Source organism: Ascaphus truei, chromosome 12 (assembly GCF_040206685.1).
Source record: "Ascaphus truei isolate aAscTru1 chromosome 12, aAscTru1.hap1, whole genome shotgun sequence".
In the NCBI taxonomy this organism is placed as follows: Eukaryota; Metazoa; Chordata; class Amphibia; order Anura; family Ascaphidae; genus Ascaphus; species Ascaphus truei.
The window spans coordinates 16,876,489-16,903,909 of NC_134494.1; the positions used below are offsets into that span (position 1 = coordinate 16,876,489).

General features: G+C 47.4%; 1 protein-coding gene across 3 annotated transcripts in view; it reads right to left on the reverse strand.

The window, feature by feature from the left end:
• SLC25A22 (solute carrier family 25 member 22) overlaps nucleotides 1-26,335 on the reverse strand; it is a 70,269-nt gene extending 43,934 nt beyond the window's left edge. The window contains exons 1-2 of one of the 3 annotated variants that reach the window (XM_075566826.1): nucleotides 26,141-26,335; nucleotides 25,545-25,613 (exon numbers count right to left, since the gene is read on the reverse strand). The gene's annotated coding sequence lies outside the window, so the exon portion shown is untranslated. Of the gene's footprint in view, nucleotides 1-5,994; nucleotides 6,188-25,544; nucleotides 26,060-26,140 lie in introns of those variants that run through there. The other 2 variants (XM_075566825.1, XM_075566828.1) reach the window with 2 other exon arrangements.
• Between the last annotated feature and the right edge of the window lie 1,086 nt (nucleotides 26,336-27,421).

The window sequence follows — 27,421 nt, forward strand, 5'->3', positions numbered from 1 at the left end:
GGGAAACCAGCCAAAAATGTCAAGGCAGAATGAATATGCACAGACACTCCATACTCCATCACGAAGAAGGAAGATACTGCTCACCTGTGGGACATCACTTCTCACAGCCAGATCATTCCATAAATGATTTAAAAATCAAAATCCTCAATGGAATGTTCAAACGCTCCCAAGAACGGAAAACATCTGAGCTCAGAATGATAAGACTCTTTGACACCAAAACAAGAGGACTTAATGCTGTTCCATGTCACCGTTTTACACCCTTCCATGTCTTCAAACACTTTCTCACCCTACCTTATCTACATCTCTGTAACAACAGAACATGTGGCTGTTCTTGGTTCACTTTCGTCCTAGGACCCTTTAAAAGCAGAAAATGCAATGTATACTACTGAATATATATATATATATATATATATTAAAAAACTAGAATTAGACACCACACTGCCTGTATACACAGAATGTATCCTGCTCACACGAGGAGAGAGTCTTTCCTTAATATGAAGGTCTTATAGAACTGAAACGTTGGCCTATATCAGTGGTTCCCAACCTTATTTACATTGTGCACCCCGCCAGAAAATATTTATTCTACGAACCACTAATTAATCATTCTTATTGCCTAGTAATTCAGACTATTGCTAGCAAAACTGTTTGACCCATCCGAGGCAGTATAGTGTCCTGAGTGCGTGAGAGGAACATATGGTTAAAGCTGCAGTTCAGGCAATATCCTGCATGTGTGTTTTTTTTAATAAATCAGTTCTGTAGTAAGAAAAAATACTTTTAGCATTTTCTGTTTTTAAAAAAACAAATTTGAAAGACCAATTTTCTTGTATTCTATTTTAACAACCATTTGCTAAGGCACTGCCCCTTCATGTCCTGTCACAAGCCCTGGCACACCCCTTTGTCAGCACTGCCCTCCCTCTGCACATGTCAGTGCAGGAGTGCTCATGAATATTCATGAGCTTCCACTGAGTGACAGAAACAGAGGAAATACATTCCCCATATTTAAAGATGTCGCCAAACTTTGACGATCAATAGACGGAGAACGAATTGACCAGCAGCTATGCAGTTCTTTAGGTAAGTAGAGATTGCCCACATGAAACTATTGAAGTAAAAAAAATACTATAATTTTTGGGGGGCTTTAATAAGGCCCCAAATTGCGCCTCTGTGTGAGTAGACAGCAAGAGTGGTACAGCTGTCACTCACTGCGGGAGCTTCCACAGTGACGCCCCACAATGCCTTGCTGCTGGGGATGCAAAGCATTGTGGGGAGCAGGGGAAGTGAAATGTGGCCTGGGCATTTCACTTACCTGCTCGCCCTCCTCCCGCTGTGTCATGACGTTGCCATGGCAATGTGTCGCCACGGGACGTCGCGTGACTCAACGTTGATGAAGGAGGGCTGCTCTGTTACAGAGGCCCCGCGCTCTCCCCTGGCAGTTTCATTGCTGTGGGGGAGAGCGCGGGGCGTCTGTAACCACGATACATAGCGCAGCACCGGTACGGCGGGTGTTCTGTGGCACCGGCCCATAGACCCACCGGACCCTCTCGACGGCCCAATTCAGGCCTGGTGGGGAGAAAATTTGGAAGGTCCTGCTGTAATTGACAGTTATATACCACCCTCACCAAGGTGCAGTTTGGGGCCTCACTCCGGGAGAAATCCCAGGTCTTTTTTCAACAGAATTCCTTTGCTTTCATAAATGTTTTATTTAGGGGGGGGGTTCGTTCTGCATTTTTTTATTTTGGGAGTTTGGAAGAAGATCTTGAATTCAATTCTGTCCCACTGGCCCTCTTATCTTAACACTTACAATTAGATTTGTTCTTATATTTATTTAGTTATAAAAATGTTTTACCAGGAAGTAATACATTGAGGGTTACCTCTCGTTTTCAAGTATGTTCTGGGCACAGAGTTATAACAATACATGGTTACATTAACAAAAACAGGGTTATACAGTCAGTTAACAGACATTTCATGGACAGATAGAGTTGGAAAATTGGGTACAGGAGATAAAAAGGCTGGCGAGTTTCAGATTGAAATAGAGAAGCTTTAACATCACCAAACATCAGCAAACGGCTCACACCCTTTGGCTGTGCCAAAGGCTGTCCGACTTTGGGGTTCAGGTTGAATGCAGCTGTGAATACAAAGTTCTTTGTGCCCTCTTGGCTCATTAACATTCCAGTAGATGGGGTTGATGTTCCACAAAGCAGAAGCAAATGTTAACCCTTAGCACGCTGGTCCTGTTTAGAGGGGAGCAGCTCTTGGGGAGCAACATCAGGCGTCCACCTTTGGGGCGACGCAGACGCGACGCAGATGTACACTGACAGTGTATGCAGCGCTCTACATGTAGCTTTGCAGGCACAATGATTCCCTGCTCTGCAGAGCTTACAATCTAATTTTGGTGAATGAGGCAAAGGGAGATAGTGACTTGCTGAAGGTCACAAGGAGCTGACGGTGGGATTCAAACAGCATGCACCCATTTCAAAGGCTGTGACATTGCCACCAACATTGTTAATGAAAATGGCTGAGAATGTATTGCATGATATAGATATATAGAGATATATATACACAGAGAGAGAGAGTTTTCCAAGGGCCATCAACACAAAGGTTGAGAAAATACATGTGATATATTACCTGAAACATACATACATACATACATATGAAGTCATCCCATACGAAACGCGTAGGGTGTGTTTGGAGTGGCAAGTGCAGCAACCTTTAATTTTATTGCACATTTACATGGAGGGACGAACACATAGCCTTTTGATCAGAGGGCAGCCCAAGCAGAGGATCCCCACCGCGAGGTGTTGCGAGTGAGCTGGAACTTTTGGAGGAGGAGTGCCTGTTGACGGAGGAGCCTGAATAGAAGGGCGCACGGCGCAAAGTCATCACTTCTGGTTCACGGGGAGAGTGACGAGTCTCCAAATCCTGAGAAAGGCTCCCAGCTTACCAGAGAAGCTCTGCTGGATCCTCACTACAAGTGTTGGGGTTTGAGATTTATCTCATAAATGCTGATGTTCTAGATGTGTCTGTGAGTGCGTTTTTTTTTATATATTTTCCAGCCCTACATAAATTGTGAAACTTTAATACACTAGGAGTGAGCCTGTTTTCTTTTTGTTTCTTCCCAGATATCCTTGAGGGAGTGGTGATCCTTATAATCAGGCTGCAAAGACTCTGAAGGACAGTGTACTGGGTCTGGATTTTCATTTGTATTGTATTTTTATATATTGATTTTTTTCATATATTTTTTGTATAATTGTGTTTTTTATTTTTTATATTTTTATTGAGACACAAGGTTGTTTCATATACAATAGTCTGCACACACTCCATGGTCAGCATTAGTACACAGCAATTAGGTAATCAGACACACATCACATTTATTAGTATAGGATCACAGTAGGCGCTACTTCATTCTTTCTATATATATATATATATATATATATATATATATATATATATATATATATATATATGTGTATATATATATATACAGGCATACCCCACATTAACGTACGCAATGGGACCGGAGCATGTATGTAAAGCGAAAATGTACTTAAAGTGAAGCACTACCTTTTTCCCACTTATCGATGCATGTACTGTACTGCAATCGTCATATACATGCATAACTGATGTAAATAAAGCATTTGTAACAGGCTCTATAGTCTCCCCGCTTGCACACACCTTCGGTACAGGTAGGGAGCCGGTATTGCTGTTCAGGACGTGCTGACTAGCGCATGCGTGAGCTGCCGTTTGCCTATTGAGCGAGATGTACTTACTCGCGAGTGTACTTAAAGTGAGTGTACTTAAACCGGGGTATGCCTGTGTGTATATATATATATATATATATATATATATATATATATATACATACATATATATATATATTCATACACATATACAATTCATCCAGTCAAGTGTGAGATATGGCTGTTCGGGACGTGCGATTTTGAGATTATTATATATGCACACACACACACACACACACACACACACACACACACGATAATGCATATTATGTGTATGTGTGTGGATATATATTCATTATATTTATTAAAAATGTATAATTATTGGTCACTGGCAGCGTATAAAACACAGGGCCAGTCCCTCTGCCACACAGAGCTTACTATCGAATGTGATGTCTTTGCCATAAGCAGATATAGGCAGTGTGTGTCTCCCCTCCTCCCCGTCCATCACCCCCCTCCACTGGCTAGACTCACAGCCATCACTAGGAGACCATGTTGCCATGGAAACCGCCTAACTCCTCAGCATCTGGTACTCAGGAGCCTCCTCAGAATTACCAGGCAGCCAATGTTTGTAGAAGAGACATCCAACAGTGACTGGGTTTAAGGGGCATACAATGTTGTGGACACTGATGAACATGTTGGCACATACACACATATACATCAAGGCAGAGTATAGCACACTGTTGTCATAGTGAGGAGTATGGAAGGTGTCAAACTTGGGAATACAGTATATAGTGCAGCCTGTTCATTTAACTGGGCTAGAAGGACAGACATATACTCTTTATCCTTATATAGTGCTCAATTGGCCTTTAAAATGGAATGCAAATGGGAAGAGATACTTTGTATTATTATACATTGCAGCATGCTCATTATCAGGGAGTGGAAGTGTGTAGAGATACTGTACGCAGCATCATTATTATTATATATAAAGACTAAAAGTGTATAGATATACTCAGTACCAATATTCAGTGCAGCTTGCTCAATTTAAGGGCGGCGCAAGTATATAGAGATACTTTATATCAATATACAGAGCAGAATTATGGAAGTGTATTGAGATACTCAACATCATTATACAGGGCAGCATGTTCATTATCAGGGGGTGAAAGTGCATAGAGATACTCCACATCATTATACAAAACAGCATGTTCATTATAAGTGTCTGGAAGTGTAGAGAGATACTCAGCACCATTCTACAGTGCAGTGTGTTTATTATCAGGGGCTGGAAGTGTACAGAGATACTCAGCATCATTATAAATTACAACTGCATTCTCAGTGAGGGGGAGGGTTATTGTTTCCCAGAACATATTGTGAATATTCTCTCTCTGTCACCTCGGGTCCCTTGGGGGGGTGGGGGGGGAGGGATGGTGCTTGGGATATAAATATACATCCCCTTAGCTCGAGGTCTGTGTGTGGCAGTAATCTGCCCTGTGATTGGACAGCGTGATCCGGGATAAAGAAGAGGACACACACAGGTGGAAGGGGGGGGGGGGGGGGGTCTGTGAGTCAGAGTGACAAATATTTTTTTTTTCATTATTGTCTAAAGCTGGAAGGGTTTTGTATACACATGTACCGATATACTGTACACGCACACGTACCTACTGTATATAGCAGTCTACACATACATATACCTATCTGTCTGCACATATATGCATATACCTATCTGTATACACATACTGTACATACCTATCTGTATACACATAATGTACCTATCTGTATACACATACTGCACCTATCTGTATACACACATATATCTATCTTTCTGCTCACATTAGATAAGTTATGGTGGGTGAAAAGTCAAGTCAATTTGATTTTTCCAGCGACCGCAGCGTGACGTCACCGTCGCCGGCACTGTAAGCGCGGCCTTAGACAGGTCTGCAACCCCGCCTTTCACCATTATCACCTAGCAGCATACAGTGCTTCCACTGCAGCAAGGGATTCTGGGAAATGACATGCAAATGAGCACACCGTATCTTTCTGCTGATACACACATACCTATCTATTTATACACACACTGATCCATGTACCTATTATTATAATTTATTCATAACGCGCCAACATCCTCCGTACAATGGGTTTGGAGGATGAAAAACATTAAATTAACAAACATTAACATACATTGTTACAGTAGGTAAGGAGGGCCCTGGACCAAACAGCTTACAATCTATACGGAAGAGTAAGTGGACACATACTGTAGGGCAGGGGTGAGCAAACTTTCTGCACTGCGCCCCCTGCCTGCTCTCCCCCAGTGTCGCGCCCCCCTTACCTTTAATCAGGCGTCAAGTGAGCCCGCGGGGTCATGTGACGTCACGTGACCCCCCCGCGACATCATTTGACGCAGAGTTACCATGACGATGGGCGTCAAGTGACGCCGCGTTGCGTCGTCTGAAGCCGGCAACGTGGGGAGAGGGGAGAAAGAGGGGAGAGGGGGAGAGAGAAGGGGAAAGGATAGAGAGAGAGGGGGTAAGGAAAGAGACAGGGGAGAGTAGAGAGAAGGGAGGAGAGAGAGGTGGGAAGAAGAGAGGGGGAGGAGACAGGGATGGGAAGTAGAGAGGGGGAAGGAAAGAGAGAGAGGGGGAAGGAAAGAGAGGGGGAAAATTAGAGAGAGAGCGAGGGAAAGAGAGAGGAAGAGGGGATGGAAGCGAGAGAAGGGGGGAAGAGAGAGAGAGAAGGGGGGAAGAGAGAGAGAGAAGGGGGAAGAGAGAGAAAGGGGGGGAGAGAGAAAGGGGGGGGAGAGAGAGAAAGGGGGGGGAGAGAGAGAGAAAGGGGGGGGAAGAGAGAGAAAGGGGGGGAAGAGAGAGAAAGGGGGGGAAGAGAGAGAAAGGGGGGGGAAGAGAGAGAAAGGGGGGGAAAGAGAGAGAGGGGGGGAAAGAGAGAGAGGGGGGGAAGAGAGAGAGGGGGGAAGAGAGAGAGGGGGGAAAGAGAGAGAGGGGGGGAAAGAGAGAGAAGGGGGGGAAGAGAGAGAAAGGGGGGGAAGAGAGAGAAAGGGGGGAAGAGAGAGAGTGAGAAGGGGAAGGGAGAGAGAGAGTGAGAGGGGGAGAGAGAGAGAGAGAACAGGGATATTGGAAGAGAGGGAAGGGGGAGATAGAGGGAAGAGTGTGTGATAAAGGGAGGAGGGAGAGCGAGAGCAGGGAGGAAGAGAGGGAAAGAGAGAGGGAAGAAAGATAAAGAGGGGAGAGAGAAAGATGTGAGAGAGAGAAAGATGTGAGAGAGAGAAGGAAGGGGAGAGAGGGGGGAAGGAGAGAGAGGTGGAAGGAGAGAGAGGGGGAAGGAGAGAGAGAGAGAGGTGGAAGGAGAGAGAAATGGGAGAAAGGAGAGAGAAAGGGGAGACATGAGAAAGGGGAAAAAGGAGAGAGAGAGGGGGGAAGTAGAGAGAGAGAGAGGGGGGAAGTAGAGAGAGAGAGGGGGGGGAAGTAGAGAGAGAGAGGGGGGGAAGTAGAGAGAGAGGGGGGGAAGTAGAGAGAGAGGGGGAATGAGGGGGAAATGAGAGAGAAAGCGGGAAAGGAGAGAGAAAGGGGGAAGGAGAGAGAAAGGGGGAAGGAGAGAGAAAGGGGGAAGGAGAGAGAGAGAGGGGGAAGGAGAGAGAGAGGGGGGAAGGAGAGAGGGGGGAAGGAGAGAGAGAGGGGGGGAAGGAGGGAGAGAGGGGGGGAAGGAGAGAGAGGGGGGGAAGAGAGTGAGAGAACAGGGATATTGGAAGAGAAGGTAGGATGAGTGTGCCCCTCTGCCTACCGGTTTCCCTGGAGGATTATAGAAAGAGGGGATGGGGGGGGGGGGAGATAGGGAGAGAGGGGAGAGAGAGGGGAGAGGGCGTGAGAAGGGGAGAGGGAGAGTGAGAGCAGGGGGGAAGATAGAGAGACGGAAAGAGACAGGGGGAGGTAAAGAGAGAGAGGGGAGAAAGATGTGAGAAAGAGGAGGGGAAGGAGAGAGAGGGGAGGAGGGGGAAGAAAGAGGGGGGGGAAAGAGGGGGGGGAAAGAAAGAGGTGGGGGGGAGAAAGAGGGGGGGGAAGAGGGGGGGAGGAGAAAGAGTGGGGGGGAAGAAAGAGGGGGGGAGGAAAGCGAGGTGGAAGGAGAGAGTGAGGGGGGAAGAGAGAGAGAGGGGGAAGAGAGTGAGATGGGGGAAGAGAGTGAGAGAGAACAGGGATATTGGAAGGGAGGGGAGGATGAGTGTGCCCCTCTGCCTACCGGCTGCCCTGGAGGATTATAGAGAGAGGATAGAGGGGGGGATAGGGAGAGGGGGGAAAAGGGGGGAAGGGGGAGAGAGAGGGGAAGGGGGAGAGAGAGGGCGTGAGAAAGGGAGGAGGGAGAGTGAGAGCAAGAGAGAGAGAGAGAGAGGGAAAGGGGAGAGAGAGAGGGGGAAAGAGAGAGGGGAGGAGAGAAAGAGAGAGAGGGGGAAGGAGAGAGGGGGAAGGTGAGAGAGAGGGGGGGAGAGAGAGAGGTGGGAGGAGTGATCGAGGGGAGGAGAGAGAGGTGGAAGAGAGTGAGTGAGAACAGGGATATTGGAAGAGGGAGGACTTGAGTGTGCCCTACCAGCTGCCCTGGAGGATTGAGGGGTCCTGTTAAGAGGGGGCCTGCTGTGCAGCCTGCTTGAAGGTGCCCACGGAGGTGCCTGTCAGGGGATCCTCCCTTCTTCCAGTCTACACACAGCATGCCGCCTGGACAGGCAACTTCACAGACACCTTCTAGCAGGCCCCCTCTGCGGATCGGGCCAGACAGGAGTCCTTTGTCTAGGCTTGCTACATCTGTATCTATATACACACACACACACACACACACACACACACACACTCACACACTCACACACTCACACAGATACCTATCTATATATGCAAACAGGTCTACATATCTAGTTACACACAAACTCATCACGTATAGAGCACACATTTATGTTGATGTACAATGTTGTGAGACATGGCTGAAAACGCTTAATCCCGCGGTCCAGGGGCTTGCCCCAGTGCCGAAAAAAGCAAGTCTTATCTTGTTGAGTTTGGCGCCTTTTCCTTGAGGAACACTCCATATGGCGATTATGAAATTATTAGGAATGGGACTGGATCCTAATCAGGAGAAAGGGGCACATGCGTTCAGGGCCAATAGAAATCTTGGGGCCCAGGACAAATCTTCCCTCCACAGCGGCCCCCCTCCCACAGCGTATTGTGTGTTCCTTAGGGGTGGGAGAATGAGATACGGTGAGAGACAGAGGGGCGGAGGAAGGAAGGGAGAAGGGGGAGAGGGAGGGGGTGAGAAAGGGAGTAGGCGGAGCGAGAGTAGGAGGGAAGAGAGGGAAAGAGGGGAGAAAGAAATATGTGAGAAAGAGAGAGGGGAGAAAGAGGGGGGAGGAAGGAGAGGGGAGGAGGAAAGGGGGAAGGAAAGAGAGGGGGAAATTAGAGAGTGCGAGGGAAAAAGAGTGAGAGAGGGGGGTGGAAGCGAGAGAGTGGTGGGAGAGAGTGAGAGAGATTGTATCTATCCATGCACCTAAAGTATCTATCTATCCATCCATACACACAAACACACACCTATCTATCCATACACACAAACACACACCTATCTATCCATACACACAAACACACACCTATCTATCCATACACACAAACACACACCAATCTATCCATACACACAACTATATACAGATTTAGTAAGACTTATGGTCCTCGGCACCACGAACAAACAAGTAAAACTCTGCGTCGCCAGGGACATCTGTGCTACACACACACACATACACACATACATACCTATCTATCTACAGTATACACACACAGACACACTTATATATACACCCACACACACACCTACCTATTCACACACACACACATCTATATATCTACCTATCCACACACATCTATCTGCACACACCTATCTACTTATCCACACACACCTATGAACACACGCATACATCTATATACATACACATACACATCTATCTATACACACCAATCTATCCACACACACCTATCTATCCACACACACGCACACCTATCTACCTATCTACACACACATACACACCAATCTATCCACACACACACCTATCTATCCACACACACACACCTATCTATCCACACACACACACACACACACCAATCTATCCACACACACGCACACCTATCTACACACACATACACACCAATCTATCCACACACACCTATCTATCCACACACACACACCTATCTATCCACACACCTATCTACAAACACACACCTACCTATTTATCTACACACATACACACCTATATATCTACCTATCTACACACACCTATCTATTTATCTACACACCTATATATCTATCTACCTATCCACACACACACACACACACACCTACCTATGAACACACACATACATACATCTATATACATACACACCTGTCTATCCAAACACGCACACCTATCTATCCACACATACATACACACCAATCTATCCACACACGCACACCTATCTATCCACACATACACACCTATCTATCCGCACACCTACACCCATCTATATCTATATCGACACACCTATCTATAAACACACACATCTATCTATCCACATACGCACGCACGCACACACACACACTGATCTATACGCACACACAAATCTATCTATGTAATCATCTATCCATACACATACACCTATATCCATCAATACACACCCATCTATCCATCTATCTATCCATATACACACACCTATCTATAAACAGCTATCTATAAATACACACACACCTACCTATCAATCTATCTATACACACACACCTACCTATCGGGTATATCCCAATATATGTCTGTCTATCTCGGGCTCTAACTCCTTGGATATCACCTCTTGGGTCCTGCAAGTCTCTACTCTGGGGCCCCAACTTTTTTCAGTATTCATTAATGATCTAACAAACAACACACAGAACCCCAGGAAGCTCTTTTTGGGAACCCCTGAGCCCCCACAAAATATATATGTATATAAGTGTCAAAAAGGAGAGCTATTGAGCGTGGCAAATGTATACAGTACAACAAGCGACAGAGAAGCCCAATGCTACATCCAATATGACAAAAATACACAGTAAAATACTTATATATTCTGTTGAAAAAGGGTCATTTAAGTTTAACCCTTTGGCCACAAAGCATTGTAAGCCTGTGAGCCACGACAAGGCAGACCCAGGTCACAGGTCCCAACACTACCAGATAAAATACTAATATACCTCTATTAGGATTACAATTCTCATTTACCTCTATTAGGAGGGAGAAAGACCACCATTGGATCTATATCCAGTAAAATGAAAAGGACCTGCTGACTTGGGAAGTGGGGAGGGGCGGGCTTCCCCACTTCCCAAGTCAGCAGGTCCTTTTAATTTTACTGGATATAGATCCAATGTTGGTCTTTCTCCCTCCTAATAGAGGTAAATGAGAATTGTAATCCTAATACAGGTATATTAGTATTTTATCTGGTAGTGTTGGGACCTGTGACCTGGATCTGCCTTGTCGTGGCTCACAGGCTTACAACGCTTTGGCCAAAGAGTTAAACTAAATGACCCTTTTTCAAGAGAATATATACGTATTTTACTGTGTATTTTTGTCATATTGGATGTAGCATTGGGCTTCTCTGTTGCTTGTTGTATTCGTTAATGATCTACCTACAGTTTGTAAGGGAGCTTCAATGCACATTTATGCGAATGACACAATCTTATATTTGCACAGCCCTAGCCTCTCTGACCTTGGACACATACTTCAATCTGATTTTTCATGACTTGAAAACTGGATTTCCTAAAACAAATAGTTTTTAAACACTGACAAAGCTGCAACAATGGTATTTGGGGCTAAGGCTACATTTCTAAAGCTACCAAAGACCGAGCTACAGATCAGAACCAATTCTAACACCGTCCTAGCCCCTGTCCCTACTTTTACATATCTGGGCATATGGTTTGACTCCCATTTAACATTCGGGATGCACATTGATACCCTGACATCTAAAACCTATGCCAAACTAGGTGTACTTTATAGGAACAAATCCTCCCTAAGTGCGCTGGTCAGAAAGCGCATCGCCCAGCAGATGCTAATGCCAATGATAGATTATAGAGACATAGTAGATGGTACAACACCCCAAACTCACCTTAGCAAACTAAATGCCCTCTACAACTCAATATGCCGCTTTGTCCTACAATGTAACTACAACACATATCACTGTGAGGTGCTCAAAGAACTAGATTGGCCATCACTTGAGCCCAGACGCAAAGTCCATTTTTCCTGTATTGCCATCAAATACTTTCTGGGCAAGCTACCCGCCTATCTGAATAAACTCCTCATCCCCACCACATGCCGCACTTATCATCTGAGATCTGACTCTGTAACAGGGATATATCCCTGTTTACATAAAGCAGCCTCAGAGCTCTGAGAATCCAGAATTACAATTAACTAGTCTCCACCTGGACTAATGAGAGCTCTGTAAAAAGCCTCATGAGAGACACAGGAGAGAAATTCCTTAGCTCACAATTGGGCTGACAGAAGGAGAGCAGAAAAGCCTGCGCACAGACACTGTCTTGCGCACAAAGGCTGTGCTGAGATCAAGACATCCAGAGATCTATATTTCCAGGACACAGGCGACCCAGGAACCTGCCAGAGACTGACATGGAGGACCACCTGCTTAAGGTACTTGCTGAGACTTTGGGGTGATAGGCTGGTAATGGGAATATCCTCCAGTCCTGCAGATAAGGTCTGGGGAAGTAAGTAAGCCCTTACAAAGGGACAGGGGTTTGTTATTTTGTTGCTTTGTATGTTTTGCCTGGATAAAGGAACAGGCTCAATAAAGCCAAGATATAATTTCACCCTAAAACAGTCTCCATTTCCATACCTCTGCACACATCTCTTACAGACTTCAAAAGACTGTTCACGGTCCCACGGTTCAACAAAGTATCCGGTCGCTCCTTCTGTTACTGTGCACCTCACAATTCTTTCAAGACTTAATTTGTCTCGCATTTTAATCTGGTCTGTAACTGTTACATATGCTCATAACATATATTGTCTCTAACTGTCCATAAAATGTCTTTAAAAATAATGTATAACCTCTGTTCATTTAATGTAACTATGTATTGTCATCAAAACTCTGTGCCCAGGACATACTGGAAAACGAGATGCAACTCTGAATATTTTACTTCCTGTTGTAACAGTGTTTCCCCCACCCAATCGCTGATAGAGGCCATTACAGGGTGTGTGTTGTTCATATACCTGCTGGCAACAGGAGGGCTGAGCTGTCTGCCGATGGTAGTGGGGATACAGGAAAAGGCTTCTGGGGTTCATACCCCACATATCTCCTTAGCAGTGCAGCGCCTCCATCTGCCGTGGACTCCAGGAACCGAAGGTGATCTTCCATGGTAGAACTATTACCTCTCCCCCCAGTAAGGTCACGCACCAGGGAGGAGGTATATAACAGGAACAGTTTATTACTACACTCTGTAGTAACAGTTACACGGTAGTCTTCTGCCGGATGCAGTCTGTCAGGTCAGCGATCACTGAAGATGGTCCCTGGCCCGTCACTACAGGCCAAGGGCACCCGCCCTAGCTCTTCCCCACCTCCCTAGGGAAGAGCACATGGGAAGGCCCCAATCTCAGGATCCCAGTTGTTTGACCTCAAAGGGGAAGGAACTAGTAACTTTAGGGCGATCCTGCCCTTAAGTACAGCCAGAAGACGGGCACCCCGTTGTCACAGCTACAACAGGATGTACCACGCCCTGCTCAAGTTTAGTACCAGAGGTGAGGGGGGAAACCGCATGATAACTACTGGCAACCTGATAGTACCAGGGTTTACTGCCAGCCCATTGGGCAGAATAGTAGTCAGGGGGGGGGGGACTCTGCTACACTGGTAAAACATTTTATAAATAAAATCTATACACACACCTACCTATCTATATACACACACACCTACCTATCTTTATACGCACACACACACACCTATCTATATGTCGACTATCTATGTAGACACACAAACATACCTATCTATATCTATCTATACACAAGCGCACACCTATCTACTGTATCTATCCAGACACACACACACCTATCTATGTATGTAATCCACACACACACACGAGTATACCTGGCAAGTGAAGACTCCTATCTTATGTGGATTCCACTAAGGAGAGAATATCTATTCATCTCGGAGTACCATTCCATTTACTACTGGACTATCTTGGCATATGGGAGGTTTGTCTTTATGCGTTGGGACATATATGGTTCTAAATAATACTCTAGATAGAGAGGGACCGCAGTTCAATGCTAAAATCCTCCACAAGAAATATACTCTAGAAGAGAATTCATTGTAAATGCTTGCCTAAGGGTTTATTCTATATTGTAAAAATTCATGCGATATTACAGAGAGTGTTTTGGAATACTATATATCAAATTGCTGCTCATATCCAACATCACACTACGCCAGCAAAGAGTGAGCAGGGGTTAGGGATGGGGACAGTGACAGAGCACACGCAGTGCTGCAATGTGACTCATTTAAACCATTCAGTCCACGGCCCACAACACAGCACTGGCCCCTCTGACACTAAGTCTCATAGTTACATAGTAGATGAGGTTGGAAAAGGACATATGTCCATCAAGTTCAATCTAAGCTAAATTTAGACAACAGATACTTTATCCTATATTTGTATTTACAGTATATTGATCCAGAGCAAGGCAAACAAAAAAAAAAAGTGTGTGTGGCGAGCACTCGCATTTTATGTGAAACATCTTTGTCTTTTGTCCCTGTTTTGTCACAGAAATTGTATTTGTGATGGTGATGTTTTTTATTAAAAATCAAAACACAATTTCAGTGACAAAACGCAAAGAAGTTTCACTTAGAACGTGCGTGCTCTGTACACACGCCCTGTTTTAGCTATTTGCACTTCTATATTTATACTAACTTTGAATTCCTTGTGTGTGTGACTGTGTGTGTGAATGTGGAGGTGTGATTCTGTTTGTGTGTGATTCTGTTTGTGTGTGTGCGCGCGACTGTGTGTGTGTGCGCGCGACTGTGTGTGTGTGCGCGCGACTGTGTGTGGGCGCGCGCGACTGTGTGTGGGCGCGTGCGACTGTGTGTGGGCGCGCGCGACTGTGTGTGTGTGTCCCAGTACCGATCCTTGAGGTACTCCACTCACAACTTTACTTGAAGGTTTAGTACGGGATCATATTCAGGAATACCTAATAGGTTGACAGATTTTGGGGTGAAACCTTCCTGATGTTTGTACAAAGTTATTCTGGAGCAGTATCCTCTTCCTCTCCGACCCCATCTCTCTCTCTCTGCAACACACCTTCTGCCTTCCCCACACTTCCCTGTGTGTGAGAAGAGAGAGTCTCCACTATCGGGATTAGCAAACGTTGGTAGAAAGAACTCCGGGATACAGTTCTAATAAGGTTGTGGAAGGCGTAACGTGTAGGACCCGACAACCCAATGCCACTGCTGCTCTTGCTAACCTGTGCTCCTCACTACAAAAACGCAGGTAACCCAACTCCAGTGTCCCTACACCGGCTAATGCCCAAGCCGCTGGCTTCAGCCTCCTTTGTTGCCAGCAATGCAGTTGGCCGCTTTATGACATAATTCCTAGAATATTCAACGCCTGACATTTGTGTCACCCGCGAGAAGAAAAAAAATGGGCCTCCACCTCAGCTTTTCTTCATCTTAAAATCTACGGGAGGATTACACTCAAATGTCTCTAAGGATGAGAGAGAGAGAGAAAGAAAAAGAGAGAGAGAAAGAGAGAGAGAGAATGGATTCTGAATTCAGAAGAATGAATTTTAAATCAGCAACTCTACCCAGAAGCTTCTTCGAGTTTAACTCATACGGATGTAGGTAACCTACTAAATGTCTTTCGGTGCCTCTGCCACACGCAATAACGCAACGGCGGGGGTTGCGGTTCCGGAGGATACAACGTTGCAGGGGGACCCCATTCTTAAGCAGACACCGTCTCCGCCATCGTGGTGGCGCCTCCGGAAGTATAATGTTAGTATCTCACACCTTCATATTTTGTTTTAGTGTTAAAAATCAATCTCCAGCTTCTGGAGGTTACCATGGTAACCTCAAAAGCTTCATTTTAACCTCCCCTGCGTGAAAAAGAAACCCTTGTCCAGTGCTTACTGCTGTTTAAACAAAGGGACTTTTTACTAAGTTTATCTCAAGCAAATAGACTGTAATTTTTTTTTGTCTTCAAAGCAGATCTTTGCTGAAGAGGTGTATCTCAGTATAGACCAGGCCTGCACAACATACGGCCCGCGGGCGGCCTCTCTGTGCGGCCCGCATTGACTCTGGCCGGGCACCAGTTAATTAATTAATTAATTAAATAAATAAATAAAATAAAAAGTTTTAAAAAAAATGGCGGCGATTCATCCCCCCCCCCCTCCTCCACCCCTCCCCGCCCCCGGGTTTTGCGGTGCGCGGGGGCAGCAGCATGAGGAGGATGCAGTGAGTATTTTTTTTTTTTCAATAGCAGGATGCCGGGGGCGGGGCTTAGTACTGGGGAGAGGATATGCTGAGCTGAAAGAGGTAGGTGTGTAAAACGGGCTGGTGGGTGTGAAAAACGGGCTGGTGGGGGGGGGTGTGAAAAACGGGCAGGTGGGGGGGTGTGTGAAAAACGGGCTGGTGGGGGGGGGGGTGTGAAAAACGGGCAGGTGGGGGTGTGTGTGAAAAACGGGCTGGTGGGGGGTGGGTGTGAAAAACGGGCTGGTGGGGGGTGGGTGTGAAAAACGGGCTGGTGGGGGGTGGGTGTGAAAAACGGGCTGGTGGCGGGTGGGTGTGAAAAACGGGCTGGTGCAGAGGTGGGGGGGGGGTAGGCTGCTGACATGTGAGGGGGGGTGGGCTGCTGACTTGTGAGGGGGGGTGGGCTGCTGACTTGTGAGGGGGGGTGGGGTGCTGACTTGTGAGGGGGGGTGGGGTGCTGACATGTGAGGGGGGGTGGGCTGCTGACATGTGAGGGGGGGGGGGTGGGCTGCTGACATGTGAGGGGGGGGTGGGCTGCTGACATGTGAGGGGGGGGTGGGCTGCTGACATGTGAGGGGGGGTGGGCTGCTGACATGTGAGGGGGGGTGGGCTGCTGACATGTGAGGGGGGGTGTGTGGGCTGCTGACGTGAGGGGGGGGTGGGCTGCTGACATGTGAGGGGGGGTGGGCTGCTGACATGTGAGGGGGGGTGGGCTGCTGACATGTGAGGGGGGTGGGCTGCTGACATGTGAGGGGGGGGTGGGCTGCTGACATGTGAGGGGGGGGTGGGCTGCTGACATGTGAGGGGGGGGTGGGCTGCTGACATGTGAGGGGGGGGTGGGCTGCTGACATGTGAGGGGGGGGGGTGGGCTGCTGACATGTGAGGGTGGGGGTGGGCTGCTGACATGTGAGGGGGGGTGGGCTGCTGACATGTGAGGGGGGGGGGTGGGCTGCTGACATGTGAGGGGGGGGGGTGGGCTGCTGACATGTGAGGGGGGGTGGGCTGCTGACATGTGAGGGGGGGATAGGCTGCTGACGTGAGGGGGGGGTGGGCTGCTGACGTGAGGGGGTGGGCTGCTCGCATGTGAGGGGGGGTCTGCTGGCATGTGAGTGGGGGGGCTGCTGACGTGAGGTGCAGGGGGGGAAGTGATGTGAGGTGCAGGGGGGGAGGGTGTGATGTGAGTTGCAGGGGGGAGAGTGTGTCATATTGAGAGGGGGGGGAGAGAGTGTCATATTGAGGGGAGGGGGAGTGTGTCATTTAGGGGAGGGGGAGAGTGTCATATTGAAGAGAGGGAGAGTGTCATATTGAGGAGAGAGAGAGTCATATTGAGGATCATATTGAGAGAGAGTGTCATATTGAGGAGAGAGAGTGTCATATTGAGGAGAGAGAGAGTGTCATATTGAGGAGAGGGAGAGTGTCATATTGAGGGGAGGGGGAGAGAGTGTCATATTGAGGGGAGGGGGAGAGTGTCATATTGAGGGGAGGGGAAGAGTGTCCTCCTATTGCTGCATATAACCACTCCCTATAACTCCTCCTATTGCTCCATATAACCGCTCCCTATAACTCCTCCTATTGCTCCATATAACCGCTCCCTATAACTCCTCCTATTGCTCCATATAACCGCTCCCTATAACTCCTCCTATTGCTCCATATAACCGCTCCCTATAACTCCTCCTATTGCTCCATATAACCGCTCCCTATAACTCCTCCTATTGCTCCATATAACCTCTCCCTATAACTCCTCCTATTGCTCCATATAACCTCTCCCTATAACTCCTCCTATTGCTGCATATAACCTCTCCCTATAACGCCTCCTATTGCTCCATATAACCTCTCCCTATAACTCCTTCTATTGCTGCATATAACCGCTCCCTATAACTGCTCTCTATAACTCCTCCTATTGCTCCATATAACTCCTCCCTATAACTCCTCCTATTGCTCCATATAACCCCTCCCTATAACTCCTCCTATTGCTCCATATAGCCGCATCCCTCCAGGGTGGCCTTAGACCCAGTGGTCTGCAAAGCATAAAGATTAAACAGAGATCTTATCCCAGGAAAACTCGGACTCAGATCCTGACAGTTAAAAGCAATCAACTGCCAAGAAAACCCCAAAGGGTAAAGCTGCTAAAGAAAGGAAAGCAAAGGACCGGCGGCTAAAAGTCTCTACAGGTGAAGGTAACAGCCCTCAAATAGGGTCCAAAGACTTCAGGGAAAGGGACTCACCTCAGGGTGTATCAGACTGTGAGCAATGATCTGTTCCAGAGCTTCCAGCACCCGAGGGTTTAATAGCAGAATCAGCAGAAGATTTTGTTAAATGCCCATTGCATGCAAAGAAAGCAGCAGACACCTGTGATGTGGGGTTATCTCAGACTCCCACCCTGGGAGAAGTTAAAGAAATTACAAAGAACTAGAGAGCAGCAAAATAAGAACCTAGAAACTTTGGGAGGACATCAAGTGGAAATGGAGTTTGTACCTGATAGCAGTGAGCCAGAGAACCCATGCTCACCTGGACTTACAGAACCACCCCCCTGCTTATTAGCAGGTCCTGTGATTCAGAACCCTGAGAGGGGAGAACAGCAGGTGGTAATTAGCAGCAATGGAGACAGCTTTAACTCTCTAGTGCCTGGGAGTGAAATTAAGATTGCAGAGACTGAAATTGCTGCTCCTATGCAGATAGTTCCTGATAATAGAGTGGCCCAATCAGAAGATGGGGTAAAGCAAAGTAATGGTATTAAAGTAACCCCAGTTTATACAGCACCTCATTCAGCCTGGAGTGGGAGGTCCTTTGTAAGCGCTGTGACCAGAAATGCCCAACCTTTGAAAAGGAGAAATGTGGTAAGGTTGAGGTATAAAGGCAGAAAGGAGATGAACCTTGACAGGATTTTTATTGAAAGACATCTATTAAAAGAATCCTTGGGCTTCAGAGCAGAATAAATTTATGCACGGATCCATGTTCCAGGTTCTTGTGGGTATGATGTCAGCTTTAAGAGACCTCAAGCTTTGGACTATTTCTGGACAAGATATGAGAGTATTAAAAACACTGAATTATGGAAATCCTTTGTAGCTATTCCTGTGTCTAAACCGGAAATAAAGTCTGTAACAATTCTCTTCAGACACGAATCAGTTCCAATATCAGATATTCTGATATGGCTTGGCAGACAATGTGAAGTACTGGCTCCACCTATAAGAATCATGGATAAAGAGGACATCTGGATAGGAGGCTGGAAAGAGGAGGCTCGTTCTTCATTGGAAGAGAAAAAGGAAACTGTTTTTACTTTGGTCAGCCAACCTTGTGCCATAGATGTGGTTCAGCCATACACTTAAGTATTACATGTGATGTGCTAAAGTGCAACTTGTGCCAGTCCTTGGGTCACGAGAGGGCAAGTTATACAAAGATCAAATGTAATTTATGTGGTAAATTTGGACATTCATATCGGAGTTGTGCAGATGCATGGTATAATATTTCAGGCCTTTGGGAGCAGGAAATGGATTTTGAAGAAAATGAAGCACTTTATGATCGTGACTTGAAAGTTGCTGACAGAATTTGTCCAGATCAGCCTGGGAAAGGAGTTTGCCCAGATACACCTGCGGACGAAGTTTGCCCAGACCCACCTGTGGACGTAGTTCGCCAGATCTACTGGCGGAAGAATAGTTTACGGATTGTGTTGACATGGCCCAACGAATATTAGAAGATCCCTTAGAGCAGCGGTGTGCAAACTGGGGGGCGCGACCCCTTGGGGGGGCGCAAGATTATGTAGGGGGGGGGGGCGGGCTGCTTGCAGGGAAACCTGGGGGCGGGCAGAGCTGTGCACGGGCGGCCAGAAGCTCCGTGCTGCTGCTTCTATGTGTCTGTGTCTTGCAGAGGGGGCGGGGATTCTCTCTGCGCACAGACAGCCCCTCCTTCTCTTCCTGTCTGCTTCCCACACCAGTTTTCAGCAGCATGGGGGGTTGGGGGATCGGAGCATGTCGCACCCCCAGGTGAAAGTGTGTGTGTGTGTGTGTATTGAGTTTGTGTGTGTGTATTGAGTTTGTGTGTGTGTGTGGGGATTGAGTTTGTGTGTGTGTGTGGGGATTGAGTTTGTGTGTGTGTGTGTGTGGGGGGATTGTGTGTGTGGGGATTGAGTTTGTGTTTGTGTTGTGTGTGGGGATTGAGTGTGTGTGTGTGTGAGGGGGGGATTGTGTGTGTGGGGGGGGGGCTTGTGTGTGTGTGGGGGGATTGTGTGTGTGTGGGGGGATTGAGTGTGTGTGTGTGGGGGGGGGGGGTTGTGTGTGTGAGGGGGGGGTTGTGTGTGTGAGGGGGGATTGAGTTTGTGTGGGGGGGATTGTGTGTGTGGGGATTGAGTTTGTGTTTGTGTGTGGGGGGGATTGTGTGTGTGGGGGGGGATTGAGTGTGTGGGGGGGGAATGTGTGTGTGAGGGGGGATTGAGTGTGTGTGTGGGGGGGATTGTGTGTGGGGGGGGGGTTGAGTGTGTGTGTGTGTGTGGGGGGGGGGTTGTGTGTGTGGGGATTGAGTTTGTGTTTGTGTTTGTGTGTGGGGGGGATTGTGTGTGTGGGGGGGGATTGAGTGTGTGTGTTTGGGGGGGGGGTTGTGTGTGGGGGGGGATTGAGTGTGTGTGTAGGGGGGGATTGTGTGTGTGTGTGGGGGGATTGAGTATGTGTGTGTGGGGGGGGTTTGTGTGTTTGTGGGGATTGAGCGAGTGTGTGGTGATTTGAGTGTGTGTGGGGATTGAGTTTGTGTGTGTGTATAGGGGGATTGTGTGTGTGTGGGGATTGAGTGTGTGTGTGGGGGGGGATTGTGTGTGTGTGGGGTGATTTATGTGTGTGTGTGTGGGGGGGGGGGATTGTGTGTGTGTGGGGATTGAGCGAGTGTGTGGTGATTTGAGTGTGTGTGGGGATTGAGTTTGTGTGTGTGTAGGGGGATTGTGTGTGTGTGTGGGGGGATTGTGTGTGTGTGTGTGGGGGGGGTGTGTGTGTGGGGGGGGGGATTGTGTTTGTGTGTGGAGGGATTGAGTGTGTGGGGGGATTGAGTGTGTGGGGGGATTGAGTGTGTGTGTGGGGATTGTGTGTGTGTGTGTGTGGGGGGATTGTGTGTGTGTGTGGGGGGGATTGAGTGTGTGTGTGGGGGGATTGAGTGTGTGAGTGTGTGGGGGGATTGAGTGTGTGTGTGGGGGGGGGTGGGGGGGTTGTGTGTGTGTGTGTGTGTGTGAGTGTGCGTATTTGGTGATTGATTGATTGAGAGAGTGTGTGTTGTAATGCAGTGGTGCGCAAACTGGGGGGGGGCAATGAGGCGCAAGATTATTTAGGGGGGCACAGGCGGCGTGCGACAAACTGGGTGTGTGGGCCGGCAGACGCTGTGCGCGGGAGGACGCAAAAGCTGTGCGCGAGGGGCGGCCAAGAAGATGTGTGCGGGCGGGCAGCCAAAGACGTCTGCGGGTGGCTGAACAGGATAGTGCAGGTGGTGGCCACGTGATGGTGTGTGTGTGCGCACGCGCAGGGGCTTCGGAGGTACGGGGAGGAGCACGCCCGAGCACGGTGAAGTCAAACGCCCCTCCCGGTGTCTGCCCTGCAATAGCGCTGTGTTCCTGCTCTCCTCCGCTGGCAACCTGCTTCGCTGCGATCCTCTGCAAGTGAAAGGGTCGGCTGCCACTATATCAATCATACTATGAATGTACAGAAATAATAAAAAAAAACTGTGAAAACACAACATTGAAAACGGGATAAAATAAATAATACTGTAGGTAGGAGTTTGGATGACAATGGGGATAGCAAGACAAAGAGCATGGAGGGGAAGGAAGAAAAAAAAGGGCGGGGGGAGAGGGAAGGGAGGTAGCAAAGAGGTGGATGAATGCCCCCCCAAAGGATTGCCTTTGTGCACGTACGCGCTCCCAAGCTTGGCGCTTGGGGAGACAAACAAAATTGACTTTGAAGTGCGCTCAGCAGCAGCCAATGCACACACACAGCCACACACAGACACACACAGACACACACACAAATAGCCCCGATCCACGCTTGCAAAATTATGCAGGACACCCTGCGCTCATGCTTGGAGAGTTGGTGATGTCACCGCTCTCAGCGGCAGCGTGGACGCAGCCTAATTTTGCAAGCCCGAGCTGTTGAAATATGTAAGTATTTAAACATATTTGGATTTATATTGTATACCGTTTAATAAAGGGGTTTTTTTTTTTTTTCATGTGATTTTGATTACATCAGGCAGGGGGGGCCCGAGAAATTTTATGGATAAAAAGGGGGGCTCGGCATAAAAAGTTTGCTCACCCCTGCTTAGAGGGAACATCCTCAAACTCACTTCTGGAAGGAGAACAATCTGAGAATACAGTGGATGAACTTATCAAGAGTGTAGTCTGGTGGGCAATAAAGATAGGGACAGAATGCAAAATTAGAGGCTAAAAGAGGGAAGAAGGGCACAGTAAAAAGACTTGGAGGGACTCTGCGACTTCCTACAGGTCCTGTTGTTAAGGTTCTTCAGATGCTTAAAATTACTCGTTTTTCTGTTCTTAGGAAGGATTGGGGTTCATGAGCTGAAGCCCTGATGTAGACAGAGGAACTTTCCTTATCCAAAGAGGAGCATAATATGGACAATTCCATAGGGACAGACTTGGACATTGGCCCCACCTTCGGTGGCCACTAAGAGGTTTGGGTCATTGGGGGATAATGTGGGGTAAAAAGAAAAAGTAATATTTGTTTATAAATGAATCCTTTAAAGGTAGGAGCTATTAATGTGGCAGTTAATGCTCTTATTTGGTTTCAATTAAAAATGTGTATAAAAGGAATTTAAAGGTGCTGTTAAGAGGAGAAAGGTTGGAACAAATGCTGAGTTTATATTGATATAGTGTAAGTTTGTACATAACGTGCAGTTTTTGTTTGAAAATTTTCAATGAAATACAATGCTGGAAAAAAAAATTCAGTTAAAAAAAAAAAGAGTTCCTCCTATAACTCCATATAACCGCTCCCTGTAACTCCTCCTATTACTCCATATAATCTCTCCCTATAACTCCTCCTATTACTCCATATAACCGCTCCCTATAACTCCTCCTATTGCCCCATATAACCGCTCCCTATAACTCCTCCTATTGCTCCATATAACCTCTCCCTATAACTCCTCCTATAACTCCATATAACCTTTCCCTATAACTCCTCCTACTACTCCATATAACCTCTCCCTATAACTCCTCCTATTACTCCATATAACCTCTCCCTATAACTCCTCCTATTGCCCCATATAACCGCTCCCTATAACTCCTCCTATTGCTCCATATAACCTCTCCCTATAACTCCTCCTATTACTCCATATAACCGCTCCCTATAACTCCTCCTATTGCTCCATATAACCGCTCCCTATAACTCCTCCTATTACTCCATATAACCTCTCCCTATAACTCCTCCTATTGCCCCATATAACCGCTCCCTATAACTCCTCCTATTGCTCCATATAACCTCTCCCTATAATTCCTCATTACTCCATATAACCGCTCCCTATAACTCCTCCTATTGCTCCATATAACCGCTCCCTATAACTCCGCCTATTGCTCCATATAACCGCTCTCTATAACTCCACCTATTGCCCTATATAACCTCCCTATAACTCCTCCTATTGCTCCATATAACCTCCCCCTATAACTCATCCTATTACATACAACCTCTCCCTATAACTCCTCCTATTGCCCCATATAACCGCTCCCTATAACTCCTCCTATTAATCCATGTAACCTCTCCCTATAACTCCTCCTATTGCCCCATATAACCGCTCCCTATAACTCCTCCTATTGCCCCATATAACTGCTCCTTTTGATTTATTCCTTAATTTTTTTTATATATATATATATATATATATATATATATATATATATATATATATATATATATAATGAGAGAGAGAGTTTGAGAGAGAGCCAAATGGAAATATTACTGTATGCTCATTTGCATGTCTTAGACAGGTCTGCAACCCCGCCTTTCACCATTATCACCCAGCACACAGCACTTCCACTGCAGCAAGGGATTCTGGGAAATTACATGCAAATGAGCACACAGTGCCACTATATCTATATCTATATCTATATATATATATATATTGTGAAAAAGAGAGGCTGGCAACGGCCGTACCTGGAATATTATTGGAAACACACACACGTATTTCTGTACAGATAGCCTTACTGATGTCTCAATGTCTCCATTTTCCTACCTAAAGGGGCAGGGAGACGCCACCCTGTCTGTATTCTCAGCGCAGGTAACGGTTGAAAAAGATGAAATGCATGTAAAAACCAGACGCTGTGCTGTCAGAGCACGGAGCTCCCACGTTCCTCCCTGTATAGTAACACACGCTGGCGACGCAACAAAGTGAAAGCACTCGGGCATGCAACGCCTTGCCAGACTGTATTAACCCCTTCGCTGCCGGAACGGCCTGCAGCACATTCACATTGCTTGCGGGTTAAATACGTGCAATGCTTCAATAGACATGTAATACCTCAGCTGTCGCAGCGATGAAGACTTCGCATTGGCGGCCATATTTAAAAGTTCCAGAAAACATGTTTTTTTTTTTTTTTTGCAGCGGTGTTTTTTCTGGCGTAACAAATAATGAAACCCTCGAGGGGTTAGTGACTAGAGGTAAAGCAACGTGAAGTTATAACAGTTGGCGGGTTTATTAAAGATGGCCGCCTCGGGGGCAGGAGAGACAACCCGCAGTATAACAGATACACGCATAGGTCAGAAGCAGATTAACCTAGACGTAATGTTACTATGGCACCATCCAGGTAGGTGCCGAGTACTGCCCCGGGGGGGAATACGCGCAGAGCATCGCTCTGTAGGATTTTCTGGCAGGGGAGGGGTTAACGGTTTACTGCTCCCCATTGCCCCTGCCCGTACATCAACCTTTTGTCTGCTGCTCTGCAGAACATTGCACCTTTCATCCCTATGTGCAGTACACATTAACCCCATGCTAGCTCTAATGTAACAAAGTTGGCGGACGCAGCGGGGATCTTGGTTTTTTTTTCTAAGCGGACGCCGATAGGCGCGATATTCTGCAGATTCAATTCCGCAAAACATAAAAACCCCGAAAGGAGGATGCGATCATCTGCAGATCCGATGGATCTCCACACGCCGCGAACATGGCATGGCAAAAATGCACCGCAGATCCCCTTGGCAGCAGGGAAAGGGTTAAGAGACCGGACGCATTAAACATGATAGGTGCGTTAAACATGATAGGTTTGGGCATGGCAGATGCAACCCTCTGCGGGTCAGCTGGGAAAGAGTTACGGGGATTTCAATGTGCGGCACATGAATAAATGAAGAGGCAGCATATAGAGAGGGTTTGCAGATCAGCCCTACAGACATGTCACACTTATTTCCTAACACCGTCCCCCTCCGCACTACAGTTTCCTGTGACATCTTACCTGCGCTTGTGATCTGGGAGGTGAGGTTCCTGTCACTGTGCACTGTCAGAGGCAGCTGGAATCCAGTCCCTGCTCAATAGGAGGAGAGAGAGAGTTGTGTAAAAGGGAGACAGATAGAGAGATATTACAGAGAGGGGAAGAGCGAGGGATGTGTGAATAGAAAGAGGAACCCTGCCCCTACAGGAGAGAGGGGGAGGGAGAGAAAAGAGGAGGAGGAGGGAGAGATTCAGAGGAGGGAGAGAGTGAGGGAAAGGAAGGGGGGGATAGAGATGTGTGAAAGAGGACCCCTCTTTAGGTGTTTGGAGGGAAGGAGAGGAGAGGTGTTAAAATGAGGAAACCCTACAGGAGAGAAGGGGGAGGCAAAATACAGGAATGAGTCAGAAGAAAAGGAGGTCTGAGAGGCACTGCGAGATGAATAAGAAAGAGACACGCGCAGAAGAGGAGAGAGAGAGAGAGATGTGCCCAGTGAAAGACGGACTTAGCCCCTACAGGAGATAGAGGGAGATAGAAAATGAAAGATAACGGGATGGTAAAGGAAGCTATAGAATGGATGGGGTGACACAGGGGGTCCCACGTGACGTAAGGAGGAATGATACCAATGCGTCGGCGGCACTGAAGAGGTTAACGCAGACCGGCAGCGAGCTGGCAGCGAGGGAGAGTCTATAATCGTTTGCGGAAGTCAGCCGTTCGGGTTAATTTTTAGACGGCGGCCACATCAGTCCGGAATTCTGCAACGTCAGACAATCTGCCGCTTGTTCTTATCGGCTCAGCTGTAAAATACAGCATTTGACCCAAGTTTCATTTCCCCTCCAATGAGTGGCAGGTTTGCCCATCCTCGTCACAGAGCAGCGGTGCCCTCTGCTGATCCAGGGCGGTGTTGCAGCTGCCCCTACAATACCCATTGTTAACCTCTTGGCTGCCAGAGAGGCCAGCAACGCACTGCGTCCTACGTGCATTGTAAATTCCCTTTAGCTAGGGTGACCATACATCCCGGTTTAGCCGGAACAGTGCCGGATTTTGATTAACCGTCCCGGTGTCCTGACAATTTTCTCGTTCAAATGCCCCGGTTTTTAGGTTTTGCCCTGTCATTTAAAACCGTAAAAATAGACTTTGCTTGTTTTTATGTGATTGATCATATCAAAGAGTAAACATTTAGAATATATTGGTAAACTCTAATGAAACAATTTATTAATAGAAACCAAACCGTCATTTTGCTCCACTCGAGTTTGTGTTAGGTTAGGAAACGGAAAGAAATCAATAACACAGCAGGAATGGGGAAGCTATTAGATGCATACCATTATAATATGTAACGATGTTCCCCCCAATCTCAGATAGGGGCCATTACAGGGTGTGTGTGGTGCATACCTGCTGGTAATAGGGCCGAGTCGTCTCCGATGACTTGGGGACACAGGAACAGGCTTCTGGGGTCCATACTGCACATAATACTTAGCAGTGCAGCGCCTCCATCTGCCGTAGGCTCCAGGGATATGGAGGTGATCTCTCACGGTAGAACTTGTACCTCTCCCCCCAGTTAGATCACACACCAGGCAGGAGGTATATTGCAAACAGGAACGGTTTATTACTACACTTCTGCAGTAACAGGTACTCAGCAGTCTTCTGCCGGATACAGTCAGTCAGCTATCACTGAAGATGGTCCCTGGACTGCCACTACAGGCCAACGGCCCCCGCAGCCATCCTAGCTCTTCCCCACCTCCCTAGTGGAGGCAGAGGTATGGTCCACACTCACTCCTCCCCGTTGGGAAGAGCACATGGGTAGGCCCCAATCTCAGGCTCCCAGTTGTGTGATCTTCCTTCCTCAAGTGGGAAGGAACAAGCCCCTAACGTTTGGGCGGTCCTGCCCTTAAGTACAGCCAGGA